Here is a 20,682-nt window from a genome sequence, read left to right on the forward strand (position 1 = left end):
TAGCCCCTTCTCCAGACACATTTTTGAACAGTCAAATGAAGGGGGAATGGCTTGCGGCCAAGCTCAGTTGGCTGAGCAGTGATGTGAAACACAGGTCTCTCATGACCCCTTTGTTGCCACATCTCAGGGCCTCTAATCCATCCTCATCCTCTTTGAGCTCTCCTCTGCTTTGACACTGCTGACCACACCCTCCTCACCTGCCCTGAGTGTCCATGATCCTGTCCTCTCTTCCTCCTCCCCCTAGCCCATCTCATCAGCAACATCTCCCAGCTTGATTTTCACAACCTCCTCTTTTCCAGCCTCCCAAGCCTGACTCCAGTCCTCCAGCCCATTCAAAATATGGCTGCTAGGATTTTCCCTCCATCACTCTAACCTCATTACACCAGTTCCCCTTCTTTGCTGATTTACCCTTTTTCCACCATATTATATTCAAACTTCTTGCCTTCTTCTTACAGACTTTTCACAACTCCGCCCAGCCCTACTTTTCTGCTCTTGTCTATGATTGCATCCTTCGTGTCCACTCCAGTCTCCCAACAGGCCCAGCCTCCACCATCTTTTTGTCCATTGGTACTACAAATATCTGTGCCCTTTCTTCCATTCTGTATGGAACGCTTTTCCCTGAACTGATCCATCAACTCACCCCTCTTTCCTCTTTCAAATCCCTCTTCAAGGCTCACTGCTACCAGCCAAGCCTGTAAGAGATCTGCTAACAAACAATGTCTAGGCTTAGGGGAGGGAATAATCATTTCAATATGATTATGTGAACATAATATTTATGTACAATTGTTGTCTGTATGATATAGCTTTCCCTCTTTTTCCTCTGTCATGTGGCAATTGTCTTCTTAGTTCCTGATCCCACAGATACCTAAGCATGTACGTAACTTTATATAATTCCATTGACCTCCATTGATCAGGATGGATAGAAGGGAAAAAAATGACAGTCAGAGGGAAATAAAAGGAAAGGGTGAAAGGTAAAAGTTGTAGTGGTGAAAGGAGAAGAAATCCAACGGGGCTGCTCACAGAGATAAAGTTACTCATGTGCTTCAGTGTTTGTAATATCAAGGCCTTTGATGGTAAGCTCTTCAAGGCAGGGAGTTATCTCCCCAGTATAAGCACACGGGCTCCTGATTGGGGCCTATGGTAATAAATAGTGCTAATGACATGTGAGAGACAGGGGAAAGCGGCTGGGGTTGAGTTTCTTCCTCTCTTCATTCACCAGTACAAATGTTCCCTTTCAACCTTTCCTCTGTTTGCCTGCTATTGCAATTCTTTCCCTTCAAAGATTTGCTCAGAGGTGCCTCCAATTTTAAACTTACTGTAGAATGGGTTTTCTGCAGAGCTTTCAGCTCCCGTTCCTTCCTTCTTTGCTCTCATACTTTTCTCCCAACTCTTCGCAGCAGGGACGGTCTGTTATGTGTTGAGTACGGTGCATAGCACAGTAGACCTGATCCTGACGGTGCCTCTAGGCTTTACATCAATACAAATAAAGACACTTTTGTACTCCCCTGACCCTGGGGTCTAATTCAGCCCTTGGTGTAAGTTAGCGCAGACTCAGCTGTAAAGTCATGTGCTCTCAGAGCGTGATTTAAGTGGCAAAGCCAATCAGAAAATTTATGACAAAATGGTTTTCCATCTAAAAATGCCAATGTGGGAAAGGGTCCGTTTGGAGGAACTTCCTGCTTCAAACAAAAATTTTGAAAAAAGTTTTGAAATTGTCTACACCGCCTGTTTTGACATCATCTAAACAAAAAGTTCTGATTTTTGGTTCAAAGTGACTTTTTGTTTTGAAATTTAAGTTAATTTGTAGTAAGAATCATCTTTTTAAAAAATTTCAAATAAACATGAAATGTTTTAAAATTATCAAAATAAAATGTTTGGCTTGACCAGAACCAAAACATTTGTTCAAATCATTGGGTCATGACAATTTTCAAGCTTTTGACTACCTTCCCCCCCGCCCCCTCAATTCAGAATGGGAAAATGTATTTGAAATCACCAACATTTTCCCAGGATGGGAAAACTGTTCCCCACCCAGCTCTAACAAGTAGGACTCAGTTAGTGTTTAGATCTAGTGCAGGTCCTCAGCACAGGAGTGAATTTCACCTGATTTTCCGTTTCTCCCTCGAGCAGCACTTCATTCGTCTAGGACATATCAAATATGAAGTCAAGCCTTGCGCTGTGGGATGATCTATACTGGCTTGATCCAAAGCCTGCTGAAGTCTGTGAAAAGACTCTCACAATTAGTTATTCTATTCCAAGGTTCCATTGAGGGTCATTTAAATCAGTGAATATTCAGGCCCTTGATCTTCAGTTTGAATTGCCTGAACCTGCCCTGTCCCTTGAATGTGTACATTTCAGAACATGTGTTCAGTTGTCCTGATTTGCCTTCCTTTCCTCTACATCCCCTTTGGTAATGCAGGGCACATTGTAACAGTTTCTGGGATGCAGCACACCTTTCCAATATAATCACATCTTGGCTAGATCAATAAACATTTATGAGGTGAAAAGTAAAAGTAAGGTCAGTGGCAAACTGATGGTTTTCAGCAAGAAAAGGAGAGATGAGATAAGGAAAACAGAAAGTGAGCTAGACAATCTATTAGAAAATAAGCCTAAAGTTTGACTTATAAGGATATAAATAACACATTCTGAACATTTTTTTCTAGGCTCCTAACAGATTAGGGGCATTAAACTTTCGTCAGTGCACATACACAACAGCCTGTATTTCTTTCTGTCTTGAGATCAGCGTGGCTTGGATTATACAGCAACTAGAAACAAGCTGTAAACCAGGGATTCTCAAACTGGGGGTCGGGACCCTTCAGGGGGTCACGAGGTTATTACGGGGGGAGGGGGTCGCGAGCTGTCAGCCTCCACCACAAACCCCGCTTTGCCTCCAGCATTTATAATGGTGTTAAATATATAAAAAAGTGTTTTTAATTTATAAGGGAGGAGGGGGGATTCGCACTCAGAAGCTTGCTATGTGAAAGGGGTCATCAGTACAAAAGTTTGAGAACACTGCTGTAAACTGTCCTGTTTGTACCTAAAGTTGGAATGAGGGAATCAGGCCATGTCTACAGGACTGGTGCTACAGCTATGCTGCTGTAACTATGCCACTGTAGCACAGATGCGTCCCATGGTGCCAGGAAAGGTTTTTCCATTGCTGTAGGTAATGCACCTTCCCAAGCAGCTGGAGTTAGGTCACTGGGAGCATTCTCAGTGCTCAGACACATCTACACCAGGGGTTAGTTCAGTAGAGCTACAGTGCTCGGGGTGTGTGTGTGTGTGTGAAAAATTCACACCCTTGAATGCCGTACCTATATCAACCTAACTTTCCCGGGTAGACCAGGCCTCAGACCAATCAAAAATGAGAAACACCTATTAGAGATCCAATCCAGTCCACCTGCCTGGGGCTGCTGCAAGACTGTTCCCTTCACAAAGTTTTCTAATAACTGGCCAAATCCATTTGTCAATCCCACTTCCACACCCACTCATGATCAAATAATACAATAATAATTATTTGTATTCCCATAGCTCCTAGGAGCCCTAGTCCTGGACCAGGCCCCTGTTACGCTAGGCACTGTACAAACACAAAATAAAAAGACAATCCCTGCCTCAAAGAGCTGACAATTTAATTATTAAAAACAGGGACAACAGATGGATGCAGAGAGACAGACAGAGGGTGAAGTACAAGGAAACAGTATTGGGCAGCCTGAGAGGCGCTGGTCTTAGCACACCAGCAGCCGAACCATTGTCCATTTTTTTGTAGGCATCACGGCATAGGAGAGTTTGAAGGAGGGATTTGAAGGAGGCCAATGAGGTAGCTTTGAGGATGTTTATGGGGAACATCTCCCAAGCATGAGAGGCAGCATGGGACCAAACACAGAGGTTCTTGTTTGAAAATGTAACAAGTGGGCGATGATGGAGGCTGATGCCATGGGCCGATCAGGAGTCAACATTTCAATAGCGAACGAGAGATGCTAGGTAGGGTGGGGTTAGGTCACGAAGGGCCTTGGATGTGAAGCCACCCGGTTTATATGTGATGCAATAGAGAAAGGGGAGCCAGTGGAGGGAAGCAAAGCGAGGGGTCAAAGCAATGGGCTAGGAGAATCATCTTTGGAGCAGCATTCTGAGATGAGCGGGACAAGACTGCATTTCTCAAGGCCAGAGAAAGGAATGTTGCAGAAACCGAGACGTGATATGACGAGAGTTTGAGCTGCGTGGCTGGCTAGGAAAGGCCTTATGTCAGAGATGCTATGCAGAAAGAATCGGCAAGTTTACACACAGCGTGGATGCAAGGACCTAACTTCCCTGTAACAACCACAACAATTGCTCACGTGGTGGAGTAGCACTGCGAGAGTAGTGATGTGTTTATGCTGTCTCTGCAATGATAAAAGGCTAAGCAATTTGTCTACTTTTGCACTTGAATTTGTCTCATCTTCCTTCTTACCCCTCTCCCCTCATCCCACTTCTGGGTCTCTTCCCCCCCTGAACATGCTGTCCAGGATGCTTTTCTCCCCCATGCACCTGCAGCTGACTGCCTGATTCCCTTCTCTCACTGGTGTCTTCAGTCCCCAACATAGATTCGGTTTCCTCTCCTCCTCATTTTACAGGCTCTTCTTCAGTGAGGTGAAGCTGGAAACAAGGAGAGTTGGCATCACGTGACGAGCCAGCTCTCCTTCCACCACCGGAAACCCAGGGTGTAGTAGATTTTATCATGCAGTGGGGGAGGATTTGTTTCCTACTTGTTAGAAGACTTGGAGTCAGGACTCCTGGGTTCTATTCTGTCTATGCCACTGACTTTGCTGCACATCCTTGAGCAAGTCCTTCAACTCTCTGTGCCTCGGTTTCTCCATCCATAAAACTGGGAAAAACAACATTTATCTACCTTCCAGCAGGGCTCAAAGGTTTGATTCGTTAATGTCTATAAAGTATCCGGGAGATTCTCAGATAAAAGATGCTGTGTAATTACGAAGTTTGCATGCAACCTTTATAGGATCATTAATCGTTTTATTTCTAAAGAGTGCCACATGCCAGGATACTTGATGTACGCCACAAAGAATTTCAGAATCTTTGCTGTGCCAGAGCGGGTGTTATCTCTGAATTTCAGCACATAGTTTGTTGTTTTAATCTTAGTTATTATTGTACAATCAGTGTTTTATTAGGGCAATCTGCAAGAGTCACACAACATGGATGATCCCAAAAATGTTTCTGAGATAAGGAAATGGTTGAGCTGATTCACAGCTTTATCATTTGTTTGTCAGTCAGCTGTGCCTGGGAAATTGCTGCGATGTATTTTCACAGACCGTGACCTTCAGCAGGACACCAAGATCCAGGTCTATAAGACAATTGTTGTTCCTACACTCCTTTACAGATGCGAAACCTGGGTGGCCTATCGACAGCACCTCAAGAGTCTGGAGAGGTACCACCAACGATGCCTCTGGAAGATCCTTTGCATCAATTGGGAAGATCATTGCACTAATGCCAGCATCCTCACTGAGGCCAACGTCACCAGCTTTCAAGCAATGATCCTCGTGCACCAACCCCGCTGGTCTGGACATTGTGTGTCGATGCCAGACTCTCGTCTCCCAGAACAAGCCCTCTACTCTCAGCTCATACATGGTCAGAGACCCTGTGGTGGTCAGAGGAAACGCTACAAAGACACAGTGAAAGCAGATCTCAAGAAAACTCATGTGAACATCACAAGTTGGGAGAAGCAAGCCACCAACTGACCCCAATGGCACCACTTCCTCCGCCAGTCAGTGGCCCACTTCAAGGAGCAGCGTCTTGCCCTCAAAGCTGAAAAGAGAGAGAGATGGAAGGAAAAAGAAAGAACTTTCTCCCAGACGGCAATTGACCCGCCAGGAAATGTCTGTACCTACTGCAGGCAGCTCTGCGGTTCCAGGATCGGATTCTTGAGTCATCTCAGGCCCCATTTGTAAATCTGTGGTAGAGATCATCCTCGAATCGAGGGATCACCAATGATGCCTAATCCTCCTCTCTATATCCTGGGGACTGCCATTCCTGCAGAGTTCACGACCCCTCCCACTATGACCTGCTACCCTCCCACACCATCCCCTGTCTGCATTGCCATCCAGAGAGCCAGGCAGCACACGATTTCATCCAGTGGAATTCATAACATCTTCCTCCCCGCCAGTTTCAGAAGTGAACTGTAATTTGAGGGTAACTCCATTTTTCAGCTTCCCAGTTTTAGCTCTCTGACGGCCTGAGCTCCCGCAGCTCCCACGGACGCCAGCTGGAACTGGAGGTGCTCAGCCCCTCTGCAAATCAGGCCCTCGGGGCTCAAAGTTGGAGGCATCCCAAAATGGAAGCACCAAAAATTAGAGGCCCCTTTTAAAAATACTGACCTCAGTAAACAGCCACGGAGCTCAAGCCACCCAGTTCATGTTATGGAGGTGTACACAGCATACGGCAGCGTTATGGTTATACCTGGGCTGGAAACCTACCCACACTGAAGTCAATGAGAGACAGGACAAAATATATCCGTCCTTCCCTGTTGCTTTCTCACTGCCATGGACCTAAACCTGCAAGGGGCCGAGCGCCCTCAAGTCCCGCTGATGCCAATGGGAGTTAAAGGTGCGCAACCTTTCCCATGTGTTCACATTGCCTCTTTCTCTTCTATAGCCGCTCGCAAATTGGCTTTGGGTTGATTCGATTTGCCCTTCTCCCAGAAATAACCATCCCCCCGTTACAGCAGCTTCAGCCAAGGGCCATCCATGTCCCTGCACTATAAGATTACATCAGGGACTTGGCAAACTTAAGGCCCCCAGATTTGCATGTGGGGCTTGAAGGGAGCTCCCTGTGTGCACGCCCCAGGACAGAATTCAGCTGCATTATTTCAACGTTGCTCCGTCACACAATGGGCCAAGCCCAGTGCTAACTTGGGCATCTGCAAACACTTATGCATGCACTTAGCTTTACTGCACATACAGCCCCTTTGAGCAAAACAGGATTACTCCTCTGCACAACCAAAGCACCTGCATTCGTGTTTGCAGGATCAGGCCTCTAGCGCAAGCAGTTCCATAGACCCGACGGGTTAGAGATCAGTGCAGAATCCAGTTATTTTAAAGAGACAATCCACAAAACATCTCCAGTTAAAATACAGTGAGCGACTGATCAGTCACTAGATCTGTTATCTTATGCCTATAATTGCAGGCCTCCGTCCTGCTCCATTGAAATGATGGGTGTGTTACCATTGCCTGAAATGGGAGCAGGCTCCTTGTGATCAAAGTGCTTAAACAACCCTTTCTCTGTCTTTTAATGGCCAAAGCGCTCTCAGACCATCAGCACTGGTAGGGTGGCAGAAGGTTAAAGCAGGGCATCGAAAGCCAAATTCACTCCATTGACCTTGGCTCCTTAGGATTTCCTAATTCATCTTTAAGCAGGTCCTCCGTTTACTATGAAGGGTAACAATCCTCCACAGATTGTCAGGATAATCCTGCAGACAGCGATTAACCACTGATCTGATCGTTCCTTCCCTCAATTGCCCATCACCTGCCAATCCTGGCAACTGCAAAAACCATTGTCTGAGCAGAGTGTGATACCATGCTATGCAACACATGCAGATTGTGGCAGTTCCAGTGGGGCGCTTGCAATCTTTTGAAACTGGTGCCTTTGGAGGAAACCATTGCTAGGCAGTCGGGTAAGTGGAGCTCAGCTGCATTTGCAAAAAGGGATGGATGTACCAACTACGAGCTAGCGTAGGGAGAGGCGAGTTGCAGCACCGGCTGCTGTGTTGCAGGTGGAGAATTCCGTCATTCAGGGATGGCAGCTGATGGTTCACCACACACTGAGCCTGGGTGTTCTGGCAAGAAAAGGCAGCATTCATTTTCACCAGGGACTCCTGAAGAGCATACAGGGATGATGCCCCTTCCATGACCAGCGCTGTCCAATTCTGGGAATGTGTTGGCACAATCTCCCCCAGGTCCTTCTGTCACTTGTGCCCTGTAATAATGTTTACTTGTATGCATCCGAAGAAGTGGGCTGTAGCCCACGAAAGCTTATGCTCTAATAAATTTGTTAGTCTCTAAGGTGCCACAAGTACTCCTGTTCTTTTTGAGGATACAGACTAACACGGCTGCTACTCTGATACTTGTAGTATATTATTCACCCACTAGGTGTCTCTCTGTGCTGTAAAGAGTTCCAGGCAGGATGTGGTCCTTGGATAAACACAGGAGACAAAACTGGAATTCATGCTGTGTAGAAACCTGTTTGTGGGTGGCTGTAGCTATTATCTTTAAAAGCTCTTCCTCTTTAAACACATCTGTGGTTTTCTACATGCCCTTCACCTGGGTCTGGACTAATGGAAGCCAGCACAAGCCATGAGTCGATCTGGTCTTGCCAAATTTGGGCCCAATACTTTCAGGTGTAGGTGGTCTCCTGAGATGTATAAATCCAATTGATCTAAATAAGGTTTTGTGTGCTTAGCAACTTGCAGGACTGGACCTTATGTTTAGAGAAAATAATCCTTATTAGAAGTAAAATGCACAGAGCACATTTTCTCCATCTCTCCTTCAGTTTTATCTCTAACTATAAGTCAGCGGATAATTTCATCATGGAATGTCTTAGTATCATATTCAGCCACGAATATGTTTTGGCTGATACGCAGCTGTACAGAGTCAGCGATTAAAATTCATTCTCTCCAAGATAAAAACATCTAGAAATAATTCAAGGTAATGAAACCAGTTTTCCACATTCCTGACATTTCCCATTGTTAACAAATAGAAGATCTAAGAATAGTAAAGTCAGAAGGATAATTTCTCTCTTATATTAGATCTGATTGATTGAACTTATGACAGAGACTTTATTACTTTTTGTCCTTACCCCACATTTTCAAGGAGGCCTTGTCTAATATGGCCCGGACTGTGTTTTGAGTCCTAAACTCTCAGATAAGCAGTTTCTTCAAGTTCATAGATTTGATTCAGAAAGGCAATTTTCTTTAAAGTTATTCTAATCAAGTAGTCAGGGCCCAAATCATAGAGGTTGATGGACTGCCGGCATCACTTAGATCTTTCTAAAAGAGACTAGTTTTAGATTAAAAAAGGAAAACAATTGTTATTTTTACAGAACCAATTTATTTTGTATTAAATGTGTCGTAATGTCTTCAAATATTTGCATTTACTGCAGAGTTGCAGAATTATCTAGAGAGATAAAAAGAAGGCTAATATATTCATCTCTAGCTTTGTTTAATAACAGGATGGATGGATAGAGAGCTCAAGACGAGTAGTGTGTAAGAGTAATGCTCTTATCTGTGTTTATTAAGGACGAGCCCTATATACTATGGAATGTACAGCACTCTTGTAAATTATATTAATGGGATGACACATGGACGCCTACAGGAGACTATAATCCTATGTGTATTTCTGTTCAATTTCAGGAAAAGGGTATATTCTTCTCTTCACCCATCTCCAGTTTGATATTTCAGTGCTCAGTAGTAGATTATATAGGTGCAAAATTAGCAAAGCAGGACAACAGAGGTTTATATTAAAAAAATGCAGAGCCGGTTGTGCACCTATATGCATATGCATTATTGTTGTTATTCATATTACAGTTGTACCTATACATTCCAACTAAGACTGTGCTAAACACTATAAAAAAATCATATAGTAAGAGACAGTCCTGTCCTGAAAAACTTGTAATTGAAATGGACAAGAGAGGCAAAGGTGGGAGAATGGAAATATTGTTATCCCTATTCTACAGGTGGGAAACCAAAGCAGAGCGATTAAAGCCCAGATCTTCCAATGTATTTGGGTACTGAACTCCCCTTGAAATCAATGGTCCCTTTGCACCGAGTGGATTTATACCCCCATAGAAAATTGACTCCTAATATCATGGGTAAGAAATGCTGAAATATTCAGAGTTTACAAAACAAGAGAAGTCTGATAAAAGAAACTTTGCCTGAGTAGCTGAGTTGTCCTGACAGCTTCATTGAAGTCAATGATGAAATGAATATTCTTAGTGATTTTTATCTACCAGACTTTTAGGTTTAATCAAGGAGAGCATTATACTGTAATTTCAGGGCAGGCATCTTTCCAACGATGATTATCCTGAGGAGTCTATAAACCCCCCAAGGAAGACATTAATTCCTTCCTAGGCAGAGTTGCAAGCCTGGGAGAGGTAGCAGCTCCTGATACAAGGGGGAGCATGTAGGGTTACCATACGTCTTCTTTTTCCCGGACATGTCTGGCTTTTCGGCACTCAAACCCCCGTCTGGGGGGAATTGCCAAAAAGCTGAACATGTCCAGGAAAATGGCGGCTCTGCTCCTCCCCTGACTCTTCGGCTCTGTTTAAGAGCCGGGCTGCCCGAGCGCTACCGGCTTCGGGCAGCTCCCATGCCTCCGGGACCCTGCGCCGCCGGAGCCCGAGAGGGGAAATGCCCGACTGGGGGCGCAGGGTCCGGAGGCAAGGGGGCTGCCCGAAGCCCAAGTGCTACCGGCTTCACGGTTTGCCGGGCAGCCTCCAGACCCTGCGCCCCCGGCTGGGCGCTTCCCCTCCCAGGCTCCAGCTGCGCTGGGGAAGCGCCGGCCAGGGGCGCAGGGTCTGGGGGCTGCCCGGCAAACCGTGAAGCTGGTAGCGGTCGGGCAGCCCTTTCCGCGTGGCTGGGAGTGGGAGGGAGGAGGGGGCAGAGTTAGGGCGGGGAAGGGCGGAGTTGGGGCTGGGCTGGGGGGTGGGGAAATGGGCGGCGCCATGGCCCGTGGAGGGTCCTCTTCTTTTATTTGTTAGATATGGTAACCCTAGGAGCATGCTTCCTCTGCATGTAGCAGTACAGGGGTTGCTGTACCCCACATGCTCCCTCTTTCTGCCTTTGGCCTTTGCATAGGGACAAAAAGCTGCCCTAACAGGCCAGCGAGAGGTTCTCCTTGTATAGGGAAATCCTTGGCTATCACAGAGCAGGCAAAGCTGGCTGTGTATCCCCCATACCCAATCTACCCCGCAGTGTACGGTATGTGCCAGGCGCAGCAGAGGATACAGATGGAGCTTTGGTGATCCTGGATCAGCGGACTGGGGAGCTGCTTTAACTTATGCCAGTGGCTGAATCAGCCACCAGGAGCAGGGGGGAGCAAAGGTGCAATGTACCGTACTCATAAGTAACAGTCCCAAAGAGCTTACCAATCTAAACATCTGATGAGACACAGATGGATACAACAAGCAGATATGGTAACAATGAATTTATGACAGGGTAATAAGACAACTTTAAGGCTGCCTTTGTCCTCCCTTCCCAGGGTCCTTTGTCAAGCACAAGAATCTGTTCCATTAAATAATGGCTTATTTTGGGGCATATACACTGAGTAAACCCTAGGCCTGAACCCTTCTAACCCGAAACTCCACTTCCGCTGAAACTTGGTTGTGTCCTGAAGTGTGGATCATTTACCCATTAGTTCCCCAGTTATTCAGCCTACTGTTGGTCAAATGTTTTGGTTTCCTTATAGATTCACAGCCCAGAAGGGACCACTGTGCTCATCTAGAACTTCCCCAAAATAATTCCTATGGCAGATCTTTTAAAAAATATATCCACTTGATTTAAAAATTGTCAGTGATAGAGAATCCACAATGACCCTCAGGTAATTATCCTCAGCTGTTAAAATTTTACACCCTATTTCCAATCTGAATTTGTCTAGCTTCAGCTTCCAACAGTTAGATTGTCTTATACCTTTCTCTGCTAGACTGAAGAGCCTGTTATCAAATATTTGTTCCCCATGTAGGTGCTTATAGACTGATAAGCCTTAATTTTCTCTTTGTTAAACTAAATAGATCAATCTCCTTGAGCCTATCACTCTAAAGCATGTTTTCTAATCCTGTAATCATTCTCATGGCTCTTCTCTGAACCCTCTCCAATTTAGCAACATCCTTCTTGAACTGTGGACACCAGAACTGGACCTGGTATTCCAGCAACATTTATACCATTACCAAATACAAAGGTTATATAAAATCTCTAGTCCTACTTGAGATTCCCCTGTTTATGCATCCAATGACTGCATGAGCCCGTTTGGCCACAGCATTGCATTGGGAGATCATGTTCAACAGATTATTCACTGTGATCCCCCAATTTTTTTTCAGAGTCACTACTTACTTGGATGGAGTCCCTCTTCCTGTAAGTATCAGGGGGTAGCCGTGTTAGTCTGGATCTGTAAAAAGCAACAAAGAGTCCTGTGGCACCTTATAGAGTAACAGATGTATTGGAGCATAAGCTTTCGTGAGTGAATACCCACTTTGTCAGACACATGTAATGGAAATTTCCAGAGGCAGGTATAAATATGCAGGCAGGAATCAGTCTAGAGATAACGAGGTTAGTTCAATCAGGGAGGATGAGGCCCTCTTGTAGCAGTTGAGGTGTGAACACCAAGGGAGGAGAAACTGCTCTTGTAGTTGGCTAGCCATTCACAGTCCTTGTTTAATCCTGAGCTGATGGTGTCAAAACTGCAAATGAACTGGAGCTCAGCAGTTTCTCTTTGGAGTCTGGTCCTGAAGTTTTTTTGCTGTAAGATGGCTACCTTTACATCTGCTATTGTGCGGCCAAGGAGGTTGAAGTGTTCTCCTACAGGTTTTTGTATATTGCCATTCCTAATATCTGACGTGTGTCCATTTATCCTTTTACATTATCCTTCCTGTAAGTATGGCCTTCATTCTTTATTCCTAGATGCATACATTTACATATTGTTTGCTCGCACCTAGCTTACCACGTGATCCAGACTGCTTTGTATCAGTGACTTGACATCTTCATTACTCACCATTCCCCCCAATTTTTTGTCATTTGCAAACTTTGTTTTCTTCCAGGTCACTGATAAAGATGTTAAATAGCATATGGTCAAGAACTGATCTCTGTAGGATTCCAATAGAAACACACCCAGTTGATGATGATTGTCAATTTACCGTCACATTTTGAGACCTATCAGTTAGCCAGTGTTTAATCCATTTACTGTGGGCCATGTTAATTTTGTAACTTGTTTTTTAACCAAATTGACTTGCAGTACCACATCAAATGCCTGACAGAAATCAAAGTATATTACATCAACACTCTTACCTTTATCAATCAAACTTGTCATTTCATAATATATATATATAGGGATAGTTTGACAGAACTATTTTCGATAAACCCACGTTGACTGGAATGAATTATATTGTATTACTTTCCATTAATTCTGTATCAATCACGTTCCGTATCAGCCACTCCATGCCTGGAATTGATGTGAGACTGAAGGACCTATAATTAGAGGGGTTGTCCCATTCACCTTTTTCAAATATAGACACAACATTAGATTTCTTCCAGTCTTCTGGAACTTCCCCAGTGTTCCAAGAGTTATTGAAAGTCAATATTAATGGTCCAGAGAGCTTCTGAGCCAGCTCTTTTAGGTTGCAATAAAACACTGCTTTATTTCTTCGAATATACAACAATTACACATAAGGACAGAGAGAGAAACAGGTGGGATACATACAGTTGTACATGTCAAGGAAGTGGCATTCGACTCAGACTTTCAGCCTGGCTTAGATTTTAGCTGGAATTTACAGTTTGGGTTCAAGGCCAGGGCTCAGGTTCACATTTGAGGACACGCAGACCTTGTGAGCTTTTCTTGTGAAATTTCAGCCCAAAATAGTGGAGTTTCCCATGAGATTCCTGCCATCCTTCCAAAATCAGCCATTCTCAGAGTTTCCCCTGATTTTGGGACAAAATCTCCCAACACGAATTGTTTTTGTGGGGCTTCAAGCTGCATATGAACAGGAACATGGGCCACTTCCAGCTTTGGACCCAAACAGAAATTAAAATTGAAGGGATACACTTGGGTCTGAGGAGTCACATCCCAGTTTAAGTCCCCAAATACACTGGGGCACTCAGATTCAAGAAGTCAAGGTTCTGATCCGTCTCTAATATATCTGATCTGCCCACAGAGCTCTAAAAGAGCTTGTTAAATTTGAAATACCAAGCATGCCGCTGAAGAGGCATCCTTTTAAAAATAATTCTTCCCGTGAATGACACTATCAGCTTGGTTACAGACATGCCATGGCCAGGAGCAGCTACTTCTTGGAATTATTCAGACAAGAGATCAATAAAGGGACATAACTTAAAAAGCATGTCACATTTGGGACGGTCCCCAGGGAGAGCTCTGGAATTGTCAGTGCAGTTAAACAATCACTAGAGAAGTAGGTAGCTGTCCTTGTTAATTACCGAGGGAAACAATGCATGAGCGAACAGAACAATAAGGAAGAAAGGCCAGGCTTTTCAGCACCAGACCTCAGCACTTTCCAAGCTAATTGATGTATGTGGGGAATGACCCAAAGACCATTGAAAGAATTGCCATATTGGATCAGAACCACAATCCATCTAATCCAGTATCCTGTCTTTTGACAGTGACCAGTATCAGAGAACGGTGCAAGAAATCCTGCAGTAATAGAGTAACCTGTCCTCAGAAACAGGGGCAGCTCCAGGCACCAGCGCAGCAAGAGCATGCCTGGGATGGCAAGCCGCAGGGGGCGGCCTGCCGGTCCCTGTGAGGGCGGCAGGCAGGCGGCTTTCGGCGGCATGCCTGCGGGAGGTCCGCTGGTCCCGCGGCTTCGGCGGCGGGTACGGCGAAGGCGTGGGACTGGGAGATCACTCGCAGAAACGCCGCCGAATCCGCGTGACCAGTGGACCGCCCGCAGGCATGCCGCCGAAGGCTCCCTGACTGCCATGCTTGGGGTGGCAAAACACATACAGCCGCCCCTGCCCAGAAAGACTCCTACTGACTTTATAAAGTGTTAGTCCCCATGCATACAAGCATCAATGAACTTAAGAGCTCGTCTACGCAACCCCACACTGCGGATTATGGGGGTGTGAGTTGCAGTGCACACTAAAGTGCTGCATTGTAACTGCCCCATGTGGACCCTGAATTTAAAGGTACCTAGTTCATGTTAATGTGTAGACAAACCCTAAGATTCACTAGTGCGGCCAAAATGCTTCTTTACAGTTAAATCAAACCTATTTCATAAAACTGGCTAGAAATCTGGTCAGAACAGGCGTTGCAGAGAGATTTGGGGCACTTTTGCTTCCAATGCTGGCTGCAAATAGAACAAAACCAGCTTCCTTTGTGTTATTTTGTCAGTTCTGGAGCTGGGCAAAGAATTTGCAAAAAAAAAATCACACATCTGACTCATTCCCTCTCTTTTCCATTGCTAACAATCCGGGAAAAAATCCCAATTTTCTTGAATTTGTTATTCAAAATTATTCACCAAATAATATCTAGAAATAATTGCAGCTCGGTCACAAACAGTTCCTTCAGAATATTAAGGATTGAAATTAAGCTGTTTTGATGGGACATATAGGTCACATGGTCTCTATCTGTTCTCTGATTGGATAAGCATAACTTGCAGATTTAGAATCAGGTCCCTGATGTGAGCACTCATGATTATGAATTTGAAATTAATTTCATTCGAATTATCTGAAATTCTTGCTGAAAATTCTCTTTTCTTGAAAATTTTCCTCCCAGCAAACCTACCTGTTAGAATATTCACAGAAAGTGAATGCAAAAGGAACTCAAGCATAATCAAAGCAGATCTTCTAAAATACATTGGAAAGAAGATTCACGGGAATTCAAGAACATTCACTCAGATCCAGGCATTTCCATTTTTGCTCGCACATGGGAGCAAGAAAGTGCCGCTTCCTGAAGATGAAAAGCGGTGGAAAAAGCGACATGAACTTTTAAAACCTCGAGAAATGTCTGATTTGAATTTATGGGAAGGATTTAGGTTGGTTTTTATTTTAGCTGCACTAATTGGTATTTGAGTATCTAGGTGGGCCAATCTGATGAGTGAGGTTTGGGTTACAAGACAGGTGACTAGCTCCTTAGAATTCATGCTTTGTTTTCTATCACAGGTGTGCTTAATTTGCACTTGATTAATCTTTGGCATCTTTATTGTGGTTTTGACATGGTCAGATATGCTTGCAATGCATCTCCCTATTCTGATTTCTCTATCTAGACTCATTTGCTTCCTGAGAATCAGCTAAATTAATTTTAAAAATTCATTGTGTCCTTAATTTACATTAATTTCGTCAGGCTGTTAATTAATAGATTCTCTGCCATTTATTTCTTTGATGCATATGTAGGAGAGTCCTCCTGCAAGGCATATACTCCAGAGCACAAGTTCCCACAGGAAACAGTCTATTCTTTTGACTACTGAAACATGACTACAGCGAATTTCCTTTAAAATATTAGAGCAAATCCTTCAGCTCTTCCTCAGGCTTCCTTCAAAGGTTTGACCAATTTTAGTACTCCAGTATTTGGCCCATATTTAGCCACTGTCCCAAAGAAGTGCTGGTGTGTCTTCAGAGGGAGAAGGGAGAGATTTAAGAGTCAAACATTGTGTCTTTCAGGCCCAGTATCCCCCGCCAAATTTGAAAGCACTTTACCAGCTGTAGGACAAATTCTGCTATCCCTGCTGGCCAATGGGAACTTTGCTTGAAGAAGGACCGCAGGGTTTGGCCCCATTAGACCAGATTTTCAAAAGAGCTCAGCAATCATACATAGGGACGCATGTGTTCGAGGGACGTCAGCAACCATAGAGGCATCAAAATAAGTGGCCAAATTTCCAAAAGACCTTTATCGTGTTGGATGCTGAGCTTTATTGAAAAAAACGGCCCCAACTGTGGGTGCTGACCCTTTGACAATCTGGCCAACCATCTTCACATCCAAGAATCACCTTGCTTGTCACTGAAATGCAGCTTTCTCTGCGTGTGTGTGTGTGTGTGTGTGTGTGTGTGTGTGTGTGTGTGTGTGAGACAGGCAGGCAGAAGTGTGGAGCAGGGGAAGGGTGGAGAGATTTTGACCAAGGACATAGGAAAAACACCATGGGTTCTTTAATTCCCAAAGAGAGCAGAGAGAATTTCATTTTTAAAGTCTCCCCCACAAGACTTACAGTAAAATTCAATCTAAAACTTCCCTGGGGAAAAGATAACGGGCCTGAGCTGACTGCCTGGCTGTCTATCCAGGTGCTTCTAGGCCCCCAACGCGGTAGTATCCAAGCGCGTCAAAGACATTAGTGATTCTGCCAGGATTCAGACGTAGGGTTCCAGTGAATCCAATTATTTCAGCCCTGATGCTTCAGCCGCTAAGCCACCCATGGCATGTTAGTCATTTAATAAGGCCAATCGATGAGTGATGTATTCATCATTTTAGAGGAGATAAACAAGCCATTAAAGCTGTTTGCGAATGGCTGGAGAATAAATTAGAGAACATTATTAGACACCATCGTGTCCCTGGAGACTGGAATTAATACACTTAGAGCCAGATTCTTCTCTCGCTTATACTGATGTAAATCAGGATGGACTCGGCTGAAGTCAATGGATTTATACGTGTATAATACAAAAAGGTAGACTCAGGCCTTTTGAATGCATCCCCCATCTTGACTGTACCCTTGCTCACTGTGCATTGGGTCCAACATAAAACCTGTGGTGAGGAACAAGAGGCTCTTTCCAGGACATTAAAGATGCATTTATTCATTGCAAGGGATCATTGGGTGTCCTTTCCTTCTTTGATTCTGGTTCTTTCAAGTGAAGTGTCAGGGTAGTTCTGGAAAGCAGTCAAATACTGGCCTCAATGGACCAACTTCTGATATCATCAACGTCAATTTAACTGGAGTTACTCCAGAATGAGACCGAGATCAGAATCTGAACCTGTGGATTTTGATGCTGGATGTATTTGTATAAAATTTAAATGAATTTGGTCATGCTGGAAGGTGCCAGGCAGAGTCCTGGAGACCGAAGTCTCCATCTACAGCACAGGCAGTAGCAGTGCAAGCTTCCCCCCACACCATCCAGCAGCACATATGCCATGCCCCACATCCATGTGCATCAGCTCTGAGCTGGAGGGACCAACTGTAGAGATGAGAAGATAGTTTAGTTGCTACGTCCATACAGTCATAGACCCATCAGACAAGACTTTCAGGAAGGGCACCAATCAGGAGCAACTGTGGTAGGTTTTCAGCGTGCTACTGTGTGACAGAATTCTGCAGCAGCATAAGGACAAGCAACGCTACGGCAGATTTGTCTAATCTCCGCCCCCCTGTTGCTGCTACAGCAGAAAGTAAGGCAATGTAGACAGAGTGAAAGCCTCAGGTAAATGATTAGTAATGCTCAGTTACACCTCAGGCTGGGGGTAGGGACGTACAGAGACCAGCATAGCTGACAATGGCACGGCTTGCAAGAAAGTGATAAGTACCAAGCACTAGATAAATACCAGAGCAGTAGCCCTCTTCCTTCCGGCATCTCAGTCCCACACATCTCAATTCCGTGACATGCCTGGTCTCCCATTCACAAGGATGCAGAAGTTGCAAGGTTGTTATAGAGAGGAAGGCTCAAAGGTAGCGACACAGGATGTTACTGCAGCACTGTCTCTGGGTAACTGCTCAGGAATAGCACTGGCCGGAAAACGAGAATTCTGTTCCATGAAGAATTACAAGACAAGAACCCAGACCCATGCTTAAATAGCCAAGGCATTCCTCTGGGATGTGGGACACCTCGGCTCAAGTCCCTACTCCACCTGATTCAGAGCAAGGACTCAAACCTGGGTCTCCAAAATCCCAGGGGAGTGCGCTAATTTCTGGGCTAGAGGCAGTCTCTCCTACTGGAGCCATTCTTCAGCCTGGAGGTGAGTGCACTAACATCAACTGGCTACGGTGGGGTGGGTCTCTCTTTCTCAATGAAAATTTCATCAAAAGGGATACGTTTCCACAAACAGTTCTGGTCGTAGCCAATCAGTATTATCTGACCAAAAAAAAAAAAAAAACTTTAGTCAAAAATTTCCAACCAGCCCCGTTCAGTGTGTCACACAGCAGCAACCGCATGAATACTCAACTCAATCTGAAACATCTGGAAACATCTGGTTGACACTGGGCATGCTCAAAGGCTTAACACATTAGCATAGTCACATGCACTTATTTGCATAGCCATGCCCATCGTTATAATACAATCCCTATCCTTACCACCCTGAAGCATTCATCAAATACTGTATAGGGCCACATTCTCAAGATAACTCAGCTGTATGTGTGTCACTGAGAGCAGAATTTGGGTCATTATTGAACAGAGCAAGAAAGAGCGCACCACATTTACTGACTTCCTTGCTGGAGCCTGCACGGCCGTGTATGTGTCTGCACGTCTGGCTATTACAGGGAAGGAATGTAGGTGCAATTTGGGCACAGATAACTTAGTCTCAAAATTCCACACCAAGAGAGAATTATGCATCAGTACTAATAAACACAGAGCATTTTGATTTGAATGATTTCAGGGAGTGAGCGGCTGCTGGCACAAACAACCTATTTCATGAGAACTTAGCAGGGGAGTAATTTAATGGAGCTAGAATAAAATGCATTCACCTAGAACTCAGATTTAAAAGAAATTGCTTTTTTCTGAACTACTGGTTAGGAGGTTAAATAAGGAAAAATCACCTGGCTGCACTTTTGTGCCCACTTTCCCTGATAAGTGTGCTAATTAACTCAGAACTGTTTGGGCAAAAAGCTTTGGCCCTTTTTCCTCTTGCCCCAAGGAGCAGGTTCTTTAGAAAAATTAATTATAGATTTTCTTTTCAAGTTCAATTTGTGTGACTTTGGGCGAGATTCAGCGCTGGAATAAGCAGGTGCAATTCCCAGTGCAGTCAGTGGGCATTGGTCCTGCTTAAAACGCCCTGTGGCCTATAAGTGGAGGGTCTTGACTAAGGACTTTGGTTGTAGTCAAATAATTGATGGGGTTTCATTGTCATTATTTGCTGAGGGCTAGATTGTCACTACCCTGACTAAGCCACAGTGGGAATCCTCACTTACTCCTCTACTTGGCCCTGCTCAGATTATAGACAGGCATCAGTGAGGAGTGCAAGAGCTACTCCTCCAATATTGGCTGCTGTGAGTGGGAAGGGGTTGAGGACCCCTTCTGACACAGTATGGAATCTGGGGGACACTTTAGAATATTATGAATACCAATAGTGTAAAATCACAATGAGTTAGGCCAGATATGTCATGTAAAATATCTACACACATGTTATAATTTGCCAAATGTGATAATCTTGTTTATATGTTTGTATCACCTTGGTATTAGGGGTTATAGCTATGTATGTATGTCTGTATTTCAAAACTTGTGCTATGCTTCTGGGTGACACCCCCCAGACAGTTTGGCATCAGCACTGCCTAGCTGCTTGATGGCCCATTAAGGACCATCAACTATACAATTGACCCACTGAGAGAAGACAAGGGATACAACTTATGACTCAGCAAGGCATGCATGCAGGGGCCTGCTTATGGACAGACCTCTAAGGCTTCCAGGCCATGTGCCAGGCAGCTTGGGTCTGGAACAAAAGAAATCAAGCTGCATGGAAAAAGACTATAAAAGGCAGCTGCATCATCTCCATTTTGTCTTCATGCCTGCTTCTTACCTCTGGAGTAACTTTTCTACAAATGAAGCTCTGAACAAAGGACTGAATGACCCATCCAAGCTGTGGATGTGTTCCAGAGGGACTTTCAAACTAGCAAATTCACCAATACTGCTAGGAACCTAATGGACTTTGAAGTCTTTGTACGTATGTGACTGTTTTACCATTTCACATCTCTCTTCTTGTTCTTTCTTTTTTTCTTTATAATAAACCTTTAGTTTTAGACGCTAAACGATTGGCTGGCAGCGTGGTATTTTGTGTAAGATCCAAACCTATATTGACCTGG

Source organism: Malaclemys terrapin, chromosome 11, assembly GCF_027887155.1.
Source record: "Malaclemys terrapin pileata isolate rMalTer1 chromosome 11, rMalTer1.hap1, whole genome shotgun sequence".
Classification (NCBI taxonomy): domain Eukaryota; kingdom Metazoa; phylum Chordata; order Testudines; family Emydidae; genus Malaclemys; species Malaclemys terrapin.